General features: G+C 56.7%; 1 long non-coding RNA gene across 1 annotated transcript; it reads left to right on the forward strand.

Moving 5' to 3' along the window:
- The first annotated feature begins 4057 nt into the window (after positions 1 to 4057).
- LOC123368740 lies at positions 4058 to 9319 on the forward strand. The gene is made up of 3 exons (XR_006578875.1): positions 4058 to 4192; positions 8477 to 8622; positions 8865 to 9319. It is a non-coding gene; the product is annotated as an uncharacterized LOC123368740 (long non-coding RNA).
- Positions 9320 to 18585: the final 9266 nt, after the last annotated feature.

Raw genomic sequence — 18585 nt, forward strand, 5'->3', positions numbered from 1 at the left:
ATTCTCCCCAAGTATGCTATTCTGTGCAGAGGATTGTAAGACAGCCCCTGTTCCTGATCTGAGGCCTGAATGCCATAGGGATATCCCACTCGAGAGCTTTGAGGTGTGTGAAGAGGTTACCGTAACTGAAAAGACAGTGGTCATGGCTGTGCTGCAAAGTCACTGGCAGGTCTTATCAAGCAGGCCAGGCCTGACTCACAAAAGTTGCCTAAGATGAACACTGTGGGATCACAACCTGCACCCAGCAAAGCATCCCACAGAACTGGTCCATTGCGGCAGCAAGTATATAAGGCGATGCAAGCCTGCTGGACAGGGAAAATTAAAGAGTCAAACAGTCCCTGGGATGAGGAGGTCGTTTTGCTGACGTTTACAGGGAGCTCCTCCGAGTGTGGGGGCAGAATGGGAGGAAGCACGAAGGGGCTTGTTTGAAGATTTAACCAGGGAGTGATGGGGGTTAGCATCATGGGCCATGTAACTGCGGACACTGTGTGCCCTTAGCCCAGGGGTGGGCAAACTGCCCTGTCTGCAGGCGCTGCCCTGGAAGCTCCCATTGGCTGTAGTTCCCAGCCAATGGGAGCAGCAGCGGCGGTGCTTGGGGCACGGGCAGTGTGTGGAGCCTCCTGGCTTTCCCTATGCATAGAAGCCAGATAGGGGATATGCTGCTGCTCTGGGAGCCACACGGAGACATGGTACTCATGTTTTTGTCGCTCTTATCTGGACTCTCTGCAATTGGTCCACATCTTTCCTGAAACGTGGTGCCCAGAACTGGACACAATACTCCAGTTGAGGCCTAATCAGTGTGGAGTAGGGCAGAAGAATCACTTCTTGTCTCTTGCTTACAACACTCCTTCTCTTACCTCCATATTACAAGTGGCAAACAGAGGCAGAGGGATACTAAACCCAGGTTTTTAAAGGTATTTAAGCCACATAAATCCCATTGATTTCAATGGGAATTAGGAACTGAAATCCCCTTAAAAAATCTGCCCCTAAGTGATTTGCTCAAGGTCGCAAAGGAATTCTGCAGTGGAGGCAGAATTTAAACTCAGACCCCTCAAGTCTTAGGCAAGTGCAATAACCTCTGGACCATCCTTCCTTTCTCCTGTGTGTGTCTAATGACGTGTTTCTGTCTATCTAACCCCAGACATAACCGTGTCTCTGTCTATCTGGCCCCATAGAAAAGCATCCATCTGTCTAGTGTCTTCCTGTCTATCACTTTTTCATAATTAAACCAGGAGCTATGCTATGAATAAGAAGTCAATTAAAATCACAACCTAGGAATAAATTCTGATTAAGTTCAATAACCAGCATTCCTGTTGAAATCAGTAAGATTATGTTCACAATGGTTCACTGTATATTAACCTGTGCCTGACGGGAGCTTCAACAGTCCGAGGAGGAATAGCTCAGTGGTTTGAGCATTGGCCTGCTAAACACAGGGTTGTGAATTCAATCCTTGACAAGGCTATCTAAGGCCTGGGGTAAAATTCTGTCTGGGGACTGGTCCTGCTTTGAGCAGGGGGTTGGACTAGATGACCTTCTGAGGTCCCTTCCAGCCCACAAATACACTTAGAGGAGCATGGCAAGATTTTAATCAATATCTGCCAGGATTAGAGCTGTGAAGATGGTTTCTTTCAGAGCAGCAGGACTAGACATCTGGATGTCGCACAGCCAAAGGGCAAGGAGCATTCTGCTGCTCAGCACTGAGCGAGAAAGAACGTTTGCAGCAGCGGCATGAGAGGGTCCAGGAGTCCAGTAAAAAGTCATGCAATGCACCTGCACGTGCCCGTCCGATTCAGATCTCGACTGGGCGCTGTCAAGGGCCCCCAGCAAAGAGCCTGTCATGCCACATGCCATTTAGCTGAGCCCTGGCGGGATCTTTATCAGGCAGGATAACGAGGGTGATGCTGCAGCTGGGAACAGGGAAGATCCTGCCAATGTCCCTAAAGGCCAGGATGTGACCTCACATTAGATCAGGAGGGCCAGTTTGGAGATGATAGCAGTGAAAACTCTGGAGAGGGGGATGTGCCTGGCCAGAGACCAGAAGTCCAGGTGGTTACTGCAACTCTCTAACCCCTCCCTCCCATTGTTTTCTAGAGAAATTGGACCTTCAACACTGAGGATTTTGTAGGTTATGGCCAAATAATTTACTGTCCTGGATATTACGCCCTGGATTGCTGTGTGTGTGTGTCTGTGGGGTAGTGCAGACGCCACAACATTTGTATGGCCTCCTCTACCTTCCTCTCCCCTCCACCAGCCTCTGCTGGGCACAATCCCAAGTGGATGCAGGGCACTGGGGGGAAAGGTTTCGGAAAAGCCAGCTTTGCTGTTTATCCAAGAGTTCAGAGTATGGGCTGTACGGCTTGTGCTGAAGCCCACGGTCTGTAGCAAGTTCACAACTAGAAATCAGTGCCCCTCTGTCCGTTTCACCGCGGGCAGGCAGGTGGGGGTGGAGGGGTTCAAACACGGCTTGGATCAATGCTCTCCATCCTAGCTCAGGCTTTGGTTGGTTTCCTTCGTTTCCCCCCAGTCCTGGTAGCTTGTTCTGGGAAGTTTCTCAGGCAGCAGGAATTCTCCACAGCCTTTCAGGAGAACTGGGAGTGCAAACCTGCTCGGGCCTCCATAATAGCCACGTCCCTACCAAATTCAGGGCTCACTTTGACTAATTTACAAACCCTCTTGCCTTGAAATTGACTGACGTCACCATTTCAGATGTTTCCACCTGACATTTCCTGGTATTGTAACCATGGGGGTCCCGACCAACCTGGGAGAATGGGGGAGTTCAGAGGTTGTTGTGGGGGGGTCACAGCATTGTCACCCTCACTTGTGTGCTGCCTTCAGAGCTGGGCTCCAAGGGCAGCAGCCAGCAACCTTTCTGAAGCTAGAGGAGGTTCCCAGATGTGCAGGTGGGTCCCTGCTGTTGGCAGCATCTCAGTTCCTACCTACTACTTGGGAGCACCTCGGCTCCTACCATTTTCGGGGCATCCAGAGAAATGGACCCCTGAGCCCCAGAAGGAACTGCAAGGGAAGCCCAGAGCCCCCGCTGCAGATGCCAGGCAGAAGCCCCAAGCCCAGGCACCCAGAGCGCCGGCAGGAGTTGGGAGGGGCATGAAAGTCCTGAGCCCGGTGCCCCAGCACTGGCTGCAGCCACAGGGGGCCAGAAGCTCTGAGTCCGGGCACCCAGAGACGTGACTGGAGCAGAAGCTGCCAAGGCCAAAGCCCTGAGCTCAATCCTGGGCTGATGCAGCGCACTCACTTCTGCATTGCCGCTGCAGGTGCGTCTGATATCCCCACGGAGAGGAAGTCCTGTCCCCAGACGGGCAGACAAACAGCTAGGAGGCCCCTACTGGGTTCTCCTGGCTGAGGGGTCCAGTAGGACGGGAAGACTGCATTTCATGGGGCAGGGCTAATTCAATCTAGCCAAAAAAGCTTCCCAAAAGCTTTTGGCAGGAACTCAGCCCATTGAGCAAAGACAACATGAACCAACAGTTGCCAGCTGAAGCCAGAGAAATTCAAATGAGACGTAGGCACACATTTTTGACAGTGAGGGAAACTAGCCACTGGAACAAATTACCCATGGGAGAGGTGGAGTCTCTGTTTCATGGTGTCTTCACGTCACAACTGCCTGTCATTCTGGAAGGTGCCTTTTAGTGACTTACAAGCAATTGGGCTTCATATGGTGCAAAGTGTGTGAAATTTCATAGCCTGTGAAATAGAGGCTAGATTAGGAGATCGAATTGTGTCACAACTTCTATGAAAAGCTCAGTGTGGGGTGCGGAACAGACTCTGCTGTTTTACTGGGTGGCCTGCTTGCTCCCCAGAATCAGTAATGAGCAAGTGGGGTGATCCGGGGTGCAGCTCAAACACCCAGCTGGGCTGGCCAGGGGCAGACCTCAGGCCTGCCAGGGAAAGGTGGGTGTGGCAGTGACTTCACAAAGGCCTTTGGCAGGAACTCAGCCTATTGGGCAGAGATGATGAGGCGTCTGTGACCTCACAGAGCTCCCTTGCCAACGGCCAGGCAGGACAGGGATGCGGGGCAGGGGGAACCTCGGAGAGCCCTGTAGCCTTGCTGCAGCAAGCCTCCAGCTCGCGGTCTCTCATTCAGGACCAAGAGCCACTTGCTGTAGAGGAGATTCTCTTCGTGCGTTTGTCTTATCTGTGTGGATTTGATTCAAAGACATTGTCATCTGTGTAGAAGGTAAGAAAAAATATAGGCTCTAGATATAGATACAAGATAGGGGACTCTATCCTAGCAGATTCAAAGGCATCACCACCCTCCTAGGGAAAAAGGTTTTGCTAATATCCAAGCCTTCCACATTGCAACTTGAGAGCATTGCTCCTTGTTCTGTCATCTGCCAGCTCTAAGATTTCATGACAATCAATCTTTCATTAGGAAAATAATTCAAAAATGCAAATACAAAAAACTTTGAGTGAAATCAACCCATCCTGATCTTTAGTGTCAGGGGTGTGGGCCTCGGGGGCCAGACTGAGACCCTCATGGGCTAGTAACACCCAGGAAGCCAGTAAAATAATTCCAGTTCTCTTAGCATCCAGGCCTCCCTAATCCAAGGAACAGCTGAGGGCTGCGGGAGACAGAGGGGTGCTGAGAAGGTCTAACTCATGACTGAAAATACAGAGATGTGTTATTGGCTTTGGTTGGGGGACAAGTAACAAATCCGTCAGGATTCTTGCCCCACACAACAATCACCCATTGTCCTTTAGAGCACGAGGGCCCTAACGCGCCTGACTTGCTCAATCTCTCCCCTGCTAGGGCTGAGAGAACTTTCTCCATCCCCCAGGATACCGAGGGAAAGAGAAAAGAAGTGACCTCTCTTTGGTCACACAGCAAGGCCATGCCAGAGCTAGAACGAGAAGCATAAGAAAGAAGTTGTATCAAAATGTTTTGCATTTCAAACTGACAGATTTCTTAAACAAAGGCAATTTGATGTGTGGTTCGTGAACTGAAATGATACATTCTTGTCTCCACATGTTTCTAGATTGATGATCCAGTAGATCTATGCCCTAGTTTTTATCCCTAGATTGAGGGAGGAAAACAAGTTTGCCTGTTTTGTGAATTCCCAATGGCTTTCTTGAATTTCCACAAACTAGTCGATTGAACTGAACGATTTGAATAAACTGAAAGGAAGACAATATTTTCTGCACCTTTACTGCTGCCCAAAGCTGGGTTAGTATTTCAGCTAGCTTTGCTTCCGGGGCCTTAGCTATCACATCAGTGGTGCGACTGGCTGAAAAGCTTGGCAGTGAACATGTTCTACTGAATGTTATTTTTTCTCTTCTATTTAAATTATTTAAAAGATTGTCATAAATTGGGCCCTTATCAGAGGTTGTCAATTTCCAATGTAATGATGACAGTGAGGGAGACTAGCCACTGGAAGAAATTACCCAGGGGAGAGGTGGAGTCTCTGTTTCCTGGTGTCCTACCATCATAACTGGTTGGGAAGGTGCCTTTTAGTGAATTACAAGGAATTGGGCTTAATTGGGTGCTAAGAGTGTGAAATTTCATAGCCCGTGAAATAGAGGCCACATTAGGAGACTGAATTGTTTCACAACAATTGTTTCACAGCCTCTATGAAAAACTCAGTGTGGGGTGCGGAACAGACTCCGCTGTTTTACTGGGTAGCCTGCTTGCTCCCCAGAATCAATAATGAGCAAGTGGGGTGATCCGGGGTGCAGCTCAAACATCCAGCTGGGCTGACCAGGGGCAGAGGTCAGGCCTGCCAGGGAAAGGTGGGTGTGGCAGTGACTTCACAAAAGCTTTTGGCAGGAACTCAGCCCATTGAGCAAAGACAATTAGTTGGGAATTGGTCCTGCTTTGAGCAGGGGGTTGGACTACATACCTCCTGAGGTCCCTTCCAACCCTGATAGTCTATGATTCTATGAGTGAGACGTCTGTGACCTCACAGAGCTCCCTTGCCAACAGCCAGGCAGGACAGGGCAAGGGGAACCTCGCAGAGCCCTGGAGCCTTGCTGCAGCAAGCCTCCATCTTCGCTTTACCAGAGAAAGGTTATGAGCAGACAATGGCTGGAAGTTGAAGCTAGACCAATACACACTGGAAAGAAGGCGAGGAGCATTTTTACCCTCAGAGTTTGGAGCAATTCACTGAGGGTTGTGCTGGATTTTCCACAACTGGCCTCTTTTAAAATCAAGCTTGGGTGTTTTACTAAAAACCTGCTCTAATTCCTATGGGAATTATTTTGAGGCACATTCTATGGCCGAAGTGAAAGAGAAAGTCAGACGACAGTGGTTTCCTCTGGGCTTGGAATTAACCTGTGACTCGCTGGGGGCGTTTGGAATGTGGCCATTTTGCTTCCCTCTTCCTCCTTCCCTCTTGTCCCTTCTTCTCAGTTGGAAAACGGGCCACCAGAAAAGCCTGATTTCCACCCTGTGCCCCTTCCATTCGTGCTGTAAGCTGAAGGGCATTGTGACTTGAGAGTGAATTCAGCCAGTCAGTGCTAACTCTCCACAGGTGATTTGCATAAGTCAGTAAAGGAACCTGCAGGTTTCCGTGGGAGCGATGCCCAAGGCAGGGCTCAGGCTTCGGGTTTATGCTCCGGGTTAGTGGAGTCAGGGAGCGACAGGTGGCCGAGTTACCTCTGGTGTCACAATGTTACTGCTCAGGTTCCTCTGCCTGCTGCACCACCTGGGCAGTGACTGTCAAGGGGAAGGTTTTGTGCATTTGAAACTTAGAAACCAGGAAGCGCAGGAGAGGACTGGCTTAGAGAGTTTGGCAGTAAAATGTAGGTTTTGTGGCAATATCCTGTGCAATTGCTACTGGATCCGGGAGGGAGACAGCATTCCTGCCCCTCCCACCACCTCTTAGCTGGGCCTACATAAAAGAGACTAGCTAGAGTTTTGCACACTTGTTTGTTTGAGACTGAGCAAATAAGGCCCAACAGATTACTGCTAGGGTGAATTTTGCTGCCTCCTCTCCTTGACTAGAATACAAGCAGTTTCTGATTCTCTCAGATGAAGTAGTTCTTCTAAAATCAAGGGCAAGACCAATCAGTGGCTTTTTCACAACCCCCCCCCCCCCCGCCCTGAGATTTTTTTTATTCAAACTGGGTTTTTTAAATTTATATTGAAAAAGCTTTTTTTTTTAAACTTATCCAGTATAAAATTTGAAATGATGACAAGTGATGTTAAGGCCTCTAGTTGCTCCAGCCTATTAAAGTAATTTAAATAACTACATATATGAAGAAGTCCATGTTTGCTGCCAAGTGTCAGAGGAAGTCAAAGCACTGAACTGTTGGAAGTCATTGCCTAAGAACCTGGGGGTCCAGAAGTTATTGAAACACTCAGCCAGATTTTGGCAGCACTAGCCTCTTCTGCGGGTGCAGAAAGAATATTTTCTTCATTCCAGTTGATGCAGCTACTTCATTCAAATGTAAGAAACTGATTGGGAGTTCGAAAAGGATGAAGGCTTCTTTTCCTCTTGTAATATATGAATAAAGGCTAGAGAGGAGGAGGTGTGAGCTACTACTTCTAAAATCTGGAAGGATGTTATGAGCAGGAACAATCAGTTCAGTGCACAAACTAGAGATACTTCTTTACCTCAGTTTGTTTGAAATGAAAACAAATGGTTCAGTCAACCTTTTTGTTTTTCTGTATCCTGCAAAACCAGCAAGTCAACATGTTTGAATGGATCCCAATTCCTAGCCTCATAGAAGACTAGGGTTGGAACAGAACTCAGGAGGTATCTAGTCCAACCCCTTGCTGCAGGCAAGACCAACCCCAACTTCATCATCCCAGCCAGGGCTTTGTCAAGCTGACCTTTAAAAACTTGTAAGGATGGAGATTCCACCACCTCCCTAGGGAACCCATTCCAGGGCTTCACCCCCCTCCTAGTGAACTAGTGTTTCCTAATAGCCAAGCTAAGCCTTCCACAGTGCAACTTGAGACCATTGCTCCGTGTTCTGTCATCGGCCACCACTAAGAATTTCATGAGAATCAATCCCTCATTAGGAAAATAACTCAAAAATACAACTACAAAACATTTGGAATTAAATCAGTCCACCCTGACCTGTAGTGTCTGGGGGTGTGGGCCTCTGAGGCTAGACTGAGACCCTCATTGGCTAGAACCACCCAGTGAGCCAGTAACAATATCCACTCCTGTTACCGTCCAAGCCACCTCAGTCCAAGGAACAGCTGAGGGCTGCGGGAGACAGAAGTGTGCTGAGAAGGTCTAAATCATGACTGCCAACCCAGAGGTGTGTTATTGGCTTTGGATGGGGGACAAGGAGCAAATCCGTCAGTCAGAACAACAGGTCCCACTCGGAGCCAGGGAGACTGGGAATCAAGTCCTGCTGGCACTGCCAGCTCTGGCTTTCTGGAGGAGGAGGAAGCCCCCAGCTCCCCTAGCTGACCCTGAGGCACCTTCTGGTCCCAAATGGAGGTGGCCCCGGGTACAGCTATGGAGTGTCCCAGGACCGTTCCGCTAGTGGCATTGTATTGTTTTCACAGCCAGTTTAGATCGCTGGTGTCTACCCCTTGCCCTGCTGGCAGGGCATTGAGTGGCACCCATTTCCAGCCACCTGGGTGCGGAGAGCGAGGAGGGTGAAGGGAGGAGCAACCCCAAGCATCTGTCATTCAGCTCCATCTGATCTAGAGTAAGTAAGTGGAGTTCTCCAGAGCCATCCCCTGTGTGGTGGGAATATCCCACCACTGGGGCTCCCAGCCCGTCCCTTGTCAGGGTTTGTTCCCCAGGTGGAGGGCTCCTGTGCCTTGGGGTGGGATGTGTCGGGAGGAAAAATTGCCTCAGCAGAGGGGAGGTGGGCAGGGGAGCAGGCAGGCTCGTTAATGAGAGGCTGCTTTGAAGCCAGACTCATGGCTGCTCCCCACTCCATTCCAGGATGGAGCGAATAAGGCGGATGCTGAGGAGGAAGGCCGGGCACGGGGCTCCAGAGCCGGCAGCAAAGATCAGGCAGCCTGCCCAGGAGGAGAGCGGCCCCTCTGTCCCCGCGGGCGGGGAAGAGGCTCGTGGCCAGCGGAAAGGGAGGAGCTGCTTCGCATGCTGGAGGAGGCGGAAGACAGCAGCTCCTCTAGCTGACCCGGAGGCACCTTCTGGGCCGAAACGGAAGTGGCCCCGGGTTCAGCTGTGGAGCAGAGAGCCAGGGGAGGGCAGGAGCCGGGGACGGCAGCTCTGGGGCTTCCACTGCAGGAAGCCAAGGAGCCAGGAGCTGCGCCCCAGGGCCCAGCAGGAGCCGCCAACCACCGTGGCAGCTGAGGGGCCTCCCGCCGGCCCCAGCCTGGCCCCGGAGGAAACTCCCGCCAGCCCCAGCCTGGCGACTCAGAAGCCTCCCGCCGGCCCCAGCCTGGCGACTCAGAAGCCTCCCGCCAGCCCCAGCCTGGCGACTCAGAAGCCTCCCGACAGCACCAGCCTGGCCCCGGAGGAAACTCCCGCCTGCCCCAGCCTGGCCCCGGAGGAGCCTCCCGCCGGCCCCAGCCTGGCGACTCAGAAGCCTCCCGCCGGTCCCACCTTGGCGACTCAGAAGCCTCCCGCGGGCCCCAGCCTGGCGACTCAGAAGCCTCCCGCCAGCACCAGCCTGGCGACTCAGAAGCCTCCCGCCAGCCCCAGCCTGGCGACTCAGAAGCCTCCCGCCAGCCCCAGCCTGGTGACTCAGAAGCCTCCCGCCGGCCCCAGCCTGGCGACTCAGAAGCCTCCCACCGGCCCCAGCCTGGTGACTCAGAAGCCTCCCGCCGGCCCCAGCCTGGCGACTCAGAAGCCTCCCGCCGGCCCCAGCCTGGCGACTCAGAAGCCTGCCGCCAGCCCCAGCCTGGCCCCGGAGGAAACTCCCACCGGCCCCAGCCTGGCCCCGGAGGACCCTCCCGCCGGCCCCAGCCTGGAGACTCAGAAGCCTCCCGCCGGTCCCACCTTGGCGACTCAGAAGCCTCCCGCCGGCCCCAGCCTGGCGACTCAGAAGCCTCCCGCCAGCCCCAGCCTGGCGACTCAGAAGCCTCCCACCAGTCGCAGCCTGGCGACTCAGAAGCCTCCCGCCAGCCCCAGCCTGGCGACTCAGAAGCCTCCTGCCAGCCCCAGCCTGGCGACTCAGAAGCCTCCCGCCAGCCCCAGCCTGGCGACTCAGAAGCCTCCCGCCGGTCCCAGCCTGGCCTCGGAGGAGCCTCCCGCCGGCCCCAGCCTGGCGACTCAGAAGCCTCCCGCCGGTCCCAGCCTGGCAACTCAGAAGCCTCCCGCCGGTCCCAGCCTGGCGACTCAGAAGCCTCCCGCCGGCCCCAGCCTGGCGACTCAGAAGCCTCCCGCCGGCCCCAGCCTGGCACTTGTGGCGCCTCCTCCCAGGCCAGAGCAGGAGTTCAGTGACAGCACCAGCTCCGTATTCTCCTGCGGGTCCAGCAGCTCCTCCATGGGGTCTGGGAGCCCTGTGTTTCGAGGCTCCCTCTTTGGAGGTGAGGGGAGACCCAGGAGAAAGGGAGGAGACTGGGGTGGTGGGGGACTAGTAACACCCTGTGCCCATGGGCTCGCCAAGGCACCGGGACTGAGCCACATGAGCCCCACTGACACCAGTGGGGGTAGCAAAGCCACACCCCAAGGCAGGGGATGCTGGGTGGAGTCGGGGAGCTCTGGCCTCCCCTGATCATGTTGCGGGGGGCTGACTGCCACGGGGCCCTGAGGCTGATGGGGCTGAGGGCGTCTCTGGGAGGGGCAGGGTGGGGCCCTGGCTGCCATGGGGCTCCTTACAGAGAAAGGGGAAACATGGAGCCTTCTCTGTCCACTGCATCCCCCCAGCAGCAGAAGGGATTAAACTTTCTCCTTCCCTCCCTGGTGCAGACACCCCCAGCGCCCAGGTGTGGTGGGGTGAGGAGGAGGAGGAAGAAGAGGAGGAGGAGGAGGAGGAGGATTCGTCCCCCATCACGCCTCAGAAGCCTCCCGCCAGCCCCAGCCTGGCACTTGTGGCGCCTCCTCCCAGGCCAGAGCAGGAGTTCACTGACAGCACCAGCTCCGTATTCTCCTGCGGGTCCAGCAGCTCCTCCGTGGGGTCTGGGAGCCCTGTGTTTCGAGGCTCCCTCTTTGGAGGTGAGGGGAGACCCATGAGAAAGGGAGGAGGACTGGGGCGGTGGGGGACTAGTAACACCCTGTGCCCATGGGCTCGCCAAGGCACCGGGACTGAGCCACATGAGCCCCACTGACACCAGTGGGGGTAGCACAGCCACACCCCAAGGCAGGGGATGCTGGGTGGAGTCGGGGAGCTCTGGCCTCCCCTGATCATGTTGGGGGGGGGCTGACTGCCACGGGGCCCTGAGGCTGATGGGGCTGAGGGCGTCTCTGGGAGGGGCAGGGGGGGGCCCTGTCTGCCATGGAGCTCCTTACAGAGAAAGGGGAAACATGGAGCCTTCTCTGTCCACTGCATCCCCCCAGCAGCAGAAGGGATTAAACTTTCTCCTTCCCTCCCTGGTGCAGACACCCCCAGCGCCCAGGTGTGGTGGGGTGAGGAGGAGGAGGAAGAAGAGGAGGAGGAGGAGGAGGAGGATTCGTCCCCCATCACGCCTCAGAAGCCTCCCGCCAGCCCCAGCCTGGCACTTGTGGCGCCTCCTCCCAGCCCAGAGCAGGAGTTCAGTGACAGCACCAGCTCCGTATTCTCCTGCGGGTCCAGCAGCTCCTCCGTGGGGTCTGGGAGCCCTGTGTTTCGAGGCTCCCTCTTTGGAGGTGAGGGGAGACCCAGGGGAAAGGGAGGAGGACTGGGGCGTTGGGGACTAGTAACACCCTGTGCCCATCCGACCATCCCCCAGCCGGGGCCCAATCCACCCACCCGGTATCTGAGCCCTTCCCAGCCAGGAAGGAAACTCCCCCCAAACACCCTGGGGCAGGGGAGCAGCCTCCCCGTCTGGCAGGTGGGAACTGAAATGCAGAGGAAGGGCTGTGGGCCTGGTCACACAATCCTGGGTGTAGATCTGGGAAGTGGACTGGGTCCTGGCCTAGAGCCTTTCCCCCAGGGGCACCTTCGCTTCTGCCCCTTTATTCTCCCCTCCGGCTAGGGGGTCTGAGAGTGTGAAATGAACAGGGAGGGTGACAGGGTCCTGGCACACAACCTGGATGGGAGCTCCCCTTGGCTTGGAGCCCAGGCTCAGAGACATCTTTGTCATCCCGCTGTCCTTCTGTTATTGCTAGGAAGGGAGTCCCCCGATGAGGGGTCTCCAGGCTCCAGTAAGTCATCCACATTCCCTCCCGCATGTACCCCCTGCCCTGCCCTGCCCTGCCCTGCCCTCCGGTTTCTCGCTGTTGACTCTGGCTGGACTCTTGACTCCGGTCTCTGGCTATGACTTTAACGTGACCCTTCTTGGCTCCAGATTTGGGTTCTGAACCCCGGCTCAGTATTCTCCTTGCCTTTCTCTAGCCTCGCTCCAGGCCCTCCAGCCACCCGCTCCAGCCCTGCCTACTCCTCCTCGTGATCTTCCCCGACAACGGCAATTTCGACCACCCGGCTTCGACCTCCGGCGCAGATATGGACTCTGGCTCCGGATGGGCCTGCACATAGTCAACACCTGGCTGCAGTAGACAGGCCCCACCGTAAATCAAACCCCAACCCTGCCCCATGACCCCTTAGTCCCTCCCACCTGTCACCGGAAGTCCTGCCCCATGGGGGTATTACTTCGTGGTCAAGGCGGCCACATGACTGGAAGCCAGGTGTGTCATGTGACCCCTCTAAGAACTCCTCCCACCACCCTCTACCAGTCAGGATGGGTTTCCTCCTGGAAGGACCACCCCAAGAGGAGATTTGACCAATCAGGGCGAGCTCTGGGGTGGGAGGGTGACCTATCCCGACGTGTGTCTTGTGACCCCTCTAAGAACTCCTCTCACTGCCCTCGACCAATTAGGATCGGTTTTGTCCTGACAGGACCACCCCAAGAGGGGATTCTGACCAATCAGGGCGAGTTCTGGGGCAGGGTGACCCCTCCGGGAGTGGGCTGTTTGACCCCACTAAGAACTCCTCGCAGGGCCCTCTGCCAATCAGGGTGCAGCACCATCACCTCCTAAGTCCCAGTGCTGGACGGACGAGGCCATCTCTCACCAAGGACACATGGTTTAGAACTCGTGGGAAGGCTGCGGAGAGAAAACCTGGACTCTTTCACCACCCCCGTGAGAACTTCGGACTCTGTCTTCGCCCCGAGGGTCTTTGACCATCCGAGGAGAAAGCGCTACATCAGCGACAGTGCCGAGGAGGAGGAGGGAGCGACCGAGGGGAGCCCTTCGGCCCAGCCGTTGATGGACACGCCGGAACCCGAACCCAAAACCCAACTGTTTGTGAGACACCCCGATGAGCATGGTGGCCTCTCTTTGTTCACCCCCTTCGAGGTGGAATGCGACTGCGGCTCGGGGGAGTCACCGGCGCACAAGGTGAACACAGGTAAAGGAATGATTAAGTCAAGGGTGAAAGTAACTTCCAGGACTTCCCGGTACTGCCGGAGTACTGAGGGGGCGTGGCCTCAACCGGAAGGGGCGGGGCCTCTCAAGATTGAAAGGTCCTGTAGCATCGGCTGTGGCTGGGAGCCCCAGGGCCTTTAAATCCCCCCCGCAGCTCTGGCAGCTGGGTTCGAGCGTGGATTTAAAGGTCGCGGAGCTCCCATGGCTGTGGGGATCCTGAGCCTTCCCCGGCTGGAGCCAGGATTTAAAGGGCCCGGAGCTCCTGCCGCTGCGAAGAGCTCTCAGCCCTTTAATTCCCTGCCCCAGCCTGGGTGCTGGAGCTGCGTGGAGGGGAATGAAAGGGCTCTGGGATCTATGCAGCCACGGGGAGCGCTGAGCCCATTAAATCCCGGCCCCAGCCAGCTGCTGGAACTGTGTGGGGGCGGGGAGAGATTTAATGAGCTCTGGGTTCCCAGAAAGCGCTGGAGCTCTGAGCCCTTTAATTCCCGGCCCCAGCCCAGCTCCTGGAGCTGCGGGGGGAATTTAAAGGGCTCTGGGCTCCCCGCAGCCGTAGGAGTTCTGAGCCAGAGATGAAAGTAAGCCAGTACGGGCCAGTACAGCATAGCGGCAAGAGCCAATATGCCGTGCCGGACCGCACCGGCTTCCTGAGCAGGGATTTGAATGTCTCAGAGATTTGGCGGCTGCAGGGAACCCAGAGCCCTTTAATTTTCCCCCGCAGCTCTGTCAGCCGGGCTGGAGCCAGATTTAAAGGGCTCGGTGCTCCCCGCAGCCATGGGAGCTCCGGGCCCTTCAAATCCACACCCGAATCCGGCTGCCGGAGCTGCGGGGGGAATCTAAAGGGCTCGGGGCTCCGCGGCGGCCTGAGCCCTGGGCCCTTTAATTTGCCCCTGAGCCCAGGGTTAATTTAAAGACCCTGCGGCTCCCAGCCATAGCCGATGCCTCAGGACCTTTAAATCTTGAGAGGCCCCATCTCTTCCGGTTGAGGCCACGCCCCCTCAGGATTCCAGCAGTACCGGTAAGTCCTGGAAGTCACTTTCCCCCCTGCTGTGAGCCCTTTAAATCCCAGCCCCAAGCCAGCTGCTGGAGCTGCATGGAGGGGAATTAAAGGGCTCTGGGATCTATTCAGCCACGGGGAGCACTGAGCCCATTAAATCCCGGCCCCAGCCAGCTGCTGGACCTGTGGGGGCAGGGGGGATTTAATGGGCTCTGGGTTCCCAGAAACTGCCGGAGCTCTGAGCCCTTTAATTCCCGGCCCCAGCCCAGCTCCTGGAGCTGCGGTGGGAATTTAAAGGGCTCTGTGTTCCCCGCAGCCATAGGAGTTCTGAGCCAGAGATGAAAGTAAGCCGGTACGGGCCAGTACAGCGTAGCGGCAAGAGCCAGTACACTGAGCCGGACCGCACCGGCTTCCTCCGCGGGGATTTAACAGGCTCAGAGCTCCGGCGGCTGTGGGGAGCCCAGAGCCCTTTAAATCCCTCCTCCCCTCCCACCGCAGCTCCGGCAGCCGGTCTGGGGCTGGGAATTAAAAAGCTCGGTGCTCCCTGCAGCAGCAGGAGCTCTGGGCCCTTCAAATCCCGGCCCCAGCGCGGCAATGCTCTGGCTCCCCGCAGCCGTGGCAGCTCCGGGCCCTTTAAATTCACACCCGAACCCGGCTGCCAGAGCTGCGGGGGAATTTAAAAGGCTCTGGGCTCCCTGTAGCCACGGGAGCTCTGAGCCCTTTAATTCGCAGCCCGAGCCTGGCTTCCAGAGCTGCGGGGGGTATTTAAAGGTCTCTGGGATTCTGGCAGCTGTGGGATCTCCGAGCCCTTTAAATCCTGGCCCCAGCCCGACTGCTGGGGTTCCGGGGATAATTAAAGGGCTCTGGGCTCCCCGCAGCCGTGGGATCTCTGAAGCAGAGATGAAAATAAGCCATTACGGTCCAGTACGGCGTACCAGGAAGAGCCAATATGCCGTGCCGTACCGCACCGGCTTCCTGAGCAGGGATTTGAATGTCTCAGAGTTTTGGCGGCTGCAGGGAACCCAGAGCCCTTTAATTTTCCCCCGCAGCTCTGTCAGCCGGGCTGGGGCCAGATTTAAAGGGCTCGGTGCTCCCCGCAGCCATGGGAGCTCCGGGCCCTTCAAATCCACACCCGAATCCGGCTGCCGGAGCTGCGGGGGGAATCTAAAGGGCTCGGGGCTCCGCGGCGGCCTGAGCCCTGGGCCCTTTAATTTGCCCCTGAGCCCAGGGTTAATTTAAAGACCCTGCGGCTCCCAGCCATAGCCGATGCCTCAGGACCTTTAAATCTTGAGAGGCCCCATCTCTTCCGGTTGAGGCCACGCCCCCTCAGGATTCCAGCAGTACCGGTAAGTCCTGGAAGTCACTTTCCCCCCTGCTGTGAGCCCTTTAAATCCCAGCCCCAAGCCAGCTGCTGGAGCTGCATGGAGGGGAATTAAAGGGCTCTGGGATCTATTCAGCCACGGGGAGCACTGAGCCCATTAAATCCCGGCCCCAGCCAGCTGCTGGACCTGTGGGGGCAGGGGGGATTTAATGGGCTCTGGGTTCCCAGAAACTGCCGGAGCTCTGAGCCCTTTAATTCCCGGCCCCAGCCCAGCTCCTGGAGCTGCGGTGGGAATTTAAAGGGCTCTGTGTTCCCCGCAGCCATAGGAGTTCTGAGCCAGAGATGAAAGTAAGCCGGTACGGGCCAGTACAGCGTAGCGGCAAGAGCCAGTACACTGAGCCGGACCGCACCGGCTTCCTCCGCGGGGATTTAACAGGCTCAGAGCTCCGGCGGCTGTGGGGAGCCCAGAGCCCTTTAAATCCCTCCTCCCCTCCCACCGCAGCTCCGGCAGCCGGTCTGGGGCTGGGAATTAAAAAGCTCGGTGCTCCCTGCAGCAGCAGGAGCTCTGGGCCCTTCAAATCCCGGCCCCAGCGCGGCAATGCTCTGGCTCCCCGCAGCCGTGGCAGCTCCGGGCCCTTTAAATTCACACCCGAACCCGGCTGCCAGAGCTGCGGGGGAATTTAAAAGGCTCTGGGCTCCCTGTAGCCACGGGAGCTCTGAGCCCTTTAATTCGCAGCCCGAGCCTGGCTTCCGGAGCTGCGGGGGGTATTTAAAGGTCTCTGGGATTCTGGCAGCTGTGGGATCTCCGAGCCCTTTAAATCCTGGCCCCAGCCCGACTGCTGGGGTTCCGGGGATAATTAAAGGGCTCTGGGCTCCCCGCAGCCGTGGGATCTCTGAAGCAGAGATGAAAATAAGCCATTACGGTCCAGTACGGCGTACCAGGAAGAGCCAATATGCCGTGCCGGACCGCACCGGCTTCCTGAGCAGGGATTTGAATGTCTCAGAGTTTTGGCGGCTGCAGGGAACCCAGAGCCCTTTAATTTTCCCCCGCAGCTCTGTCAGCCGGGCTGGGGCCAGATTTAAAGGGCTCGGTGCTCCCCGCAGCCATGGGAGCTCCGGGCCCTTCAAATCCACACCCGAATCCGGCTGCCGGAGCTGCGGGGGGAATCTAAAGGGCTCGGGGCTCCGCGGCGGCCTGAGCCCTGGGCCCTTTAATTTGCCCCTGAGCCCAGGGTTAATTTAAAGACCCTGCGGCTCCCAGCCATAGCCGATGCCTCAGGACCTTTAAATCTTGAGAGGCCCCATCTCTTCCGGTTGAGGCCACGCCCCCTCAGGATTCCAGCAGTACCGGTAAGTCCTGGAAGTCACTTTCCCCCCTGCTGTGAGCCCTTTAAATCCCAGCCCCAAGCCAGCTGCTGGAGCTGCATGGAGGGGAATTAAAGGGCTCTGGGATCTATTCAGCCACGGGGAGCACTGAGCCCATTAAATCCCGGCCCCAGCCCAGCTGCTGGAGCTGTGGGGGCAGGGGGGATTTAATGGGCTCTGGGTTCCCAGAAACTGCCGGAGCTCTGAGCCCTTTAATTCCCGGCCCCAGCCCAGCTCCTGGAGCTGCGGTGGGAATTTAAAGGGCTCTGTGTTCCCCGCAGCCATAGGAGTTCTGAGCCAGAGATGAAAGTAAGCCAGTACGGGCCAGTACAGCGTAGCGGCAAGAGCCAGTACACTGAGCCGGACCACACCGGCTTCCTCCGCGGGGATTTAACAGGCTCAGAGCTCCGGCGGCTGTGGGGAGCCCAGAGCCCTTTAAATCCCTCCTCCCCTCCCACCGCAGCTCCGGCAGCCGGTCTGGGGCTGGGAATTAAAAAGCTCGGTGCTCCCTGCAGCAGCAGGAGCTCTGGGCCCTTCAAATCCCGGCCCCAGCGCGGCAATGCTCTGGCTCCCCGCAGCCGTGGCAGCTCCGGGCCCTTTAAATTCACACCCGAACCCGGCTGCCAGAGCTGCGGGGGAATTTAAAAGGCTCTGGGCTCCCTGTAGCCACGGGAGCTCTGAGCCCTTTAATTCGCAGCCCCAGCCTGGCTTCCAGAGCTGCAGGGGGTATTTAAAGGTCTCTGGGATTCTGGCAGCTGCGGGATCTCCGAGCCCTTTAAATCCTGGCCCCAGCCCGACTGCTGGGGTTCCGGGGATAATTAAAGGGCTCTGGGCTCCCCGCAGCCGTGGGTTCTCTGAAGCAGAGATGAAGATAAGCCATTACGGACCAGTACGGCGTACCAGGAAGAGCCAATATGCCGTGCCGGACCGCACCGGCTTCCTGAGCAGGGATTTGAACGGCTCAGAGCTTTGGCGGCTGCAGGGAGCCCAGAGCCCTTTAATTTTCCCCCACAGCTCTGTCAGCCAGGCTGGGGCCAGATTTAAAGGGCTCGGTGCTCCCCGCAGCCGTGGGAGCTCTGGGCCCTTTAAATCCACACCTGAATCCGGCTGCCGGAACTGCGGGGGGAATCTAAAGGGCTCGGGGCTCCGCGGCGGCCTGAGCCCTGGGCCCTTTAATTTGCCCCTGAGCCCAGGGTTAATTTAAAGACCCTGGGGCTCCCAGCCACAGCCGATGCCCCAGAATCTTTAAATCTTGAGAGGCCACGCCCCCTCAGGATACTGGCAGTACCGGTAAGTCCTGGAAGTTTCTTTCCCCCCTGCTGTGAGCCCTTTAAATCCCAGACCCAACCCAGCTGCTGGAGCCGCAAGGGCTCTGGACTCCCTACAGCTGCCAGAGCTCTGAGCCCTTTATATCCCCGCCGAGGAAGCCGGTGCGGTCCGGCACGGCGTACTGGCTCTGGCTGGTACTCCGTACTGGCCCGTACCAGCTTACTTTCACCTCTGGATTAAGTGAC

This window comes from Mauremys mutica, chromosome 4 (assembly GCF_020497125.1).
Source record: "Mauremys mutica isolate MM-2020 ecotype Southern chromosome 4, ASM2049712v1, whole genome shotgun sequence".
NCBI classification, from domain to species: domain Eukaryota; kingdom Metazoa; phylum Chordata; order Testudines; family Geoemydidae; genus Mauremys; species Mauremys mutica.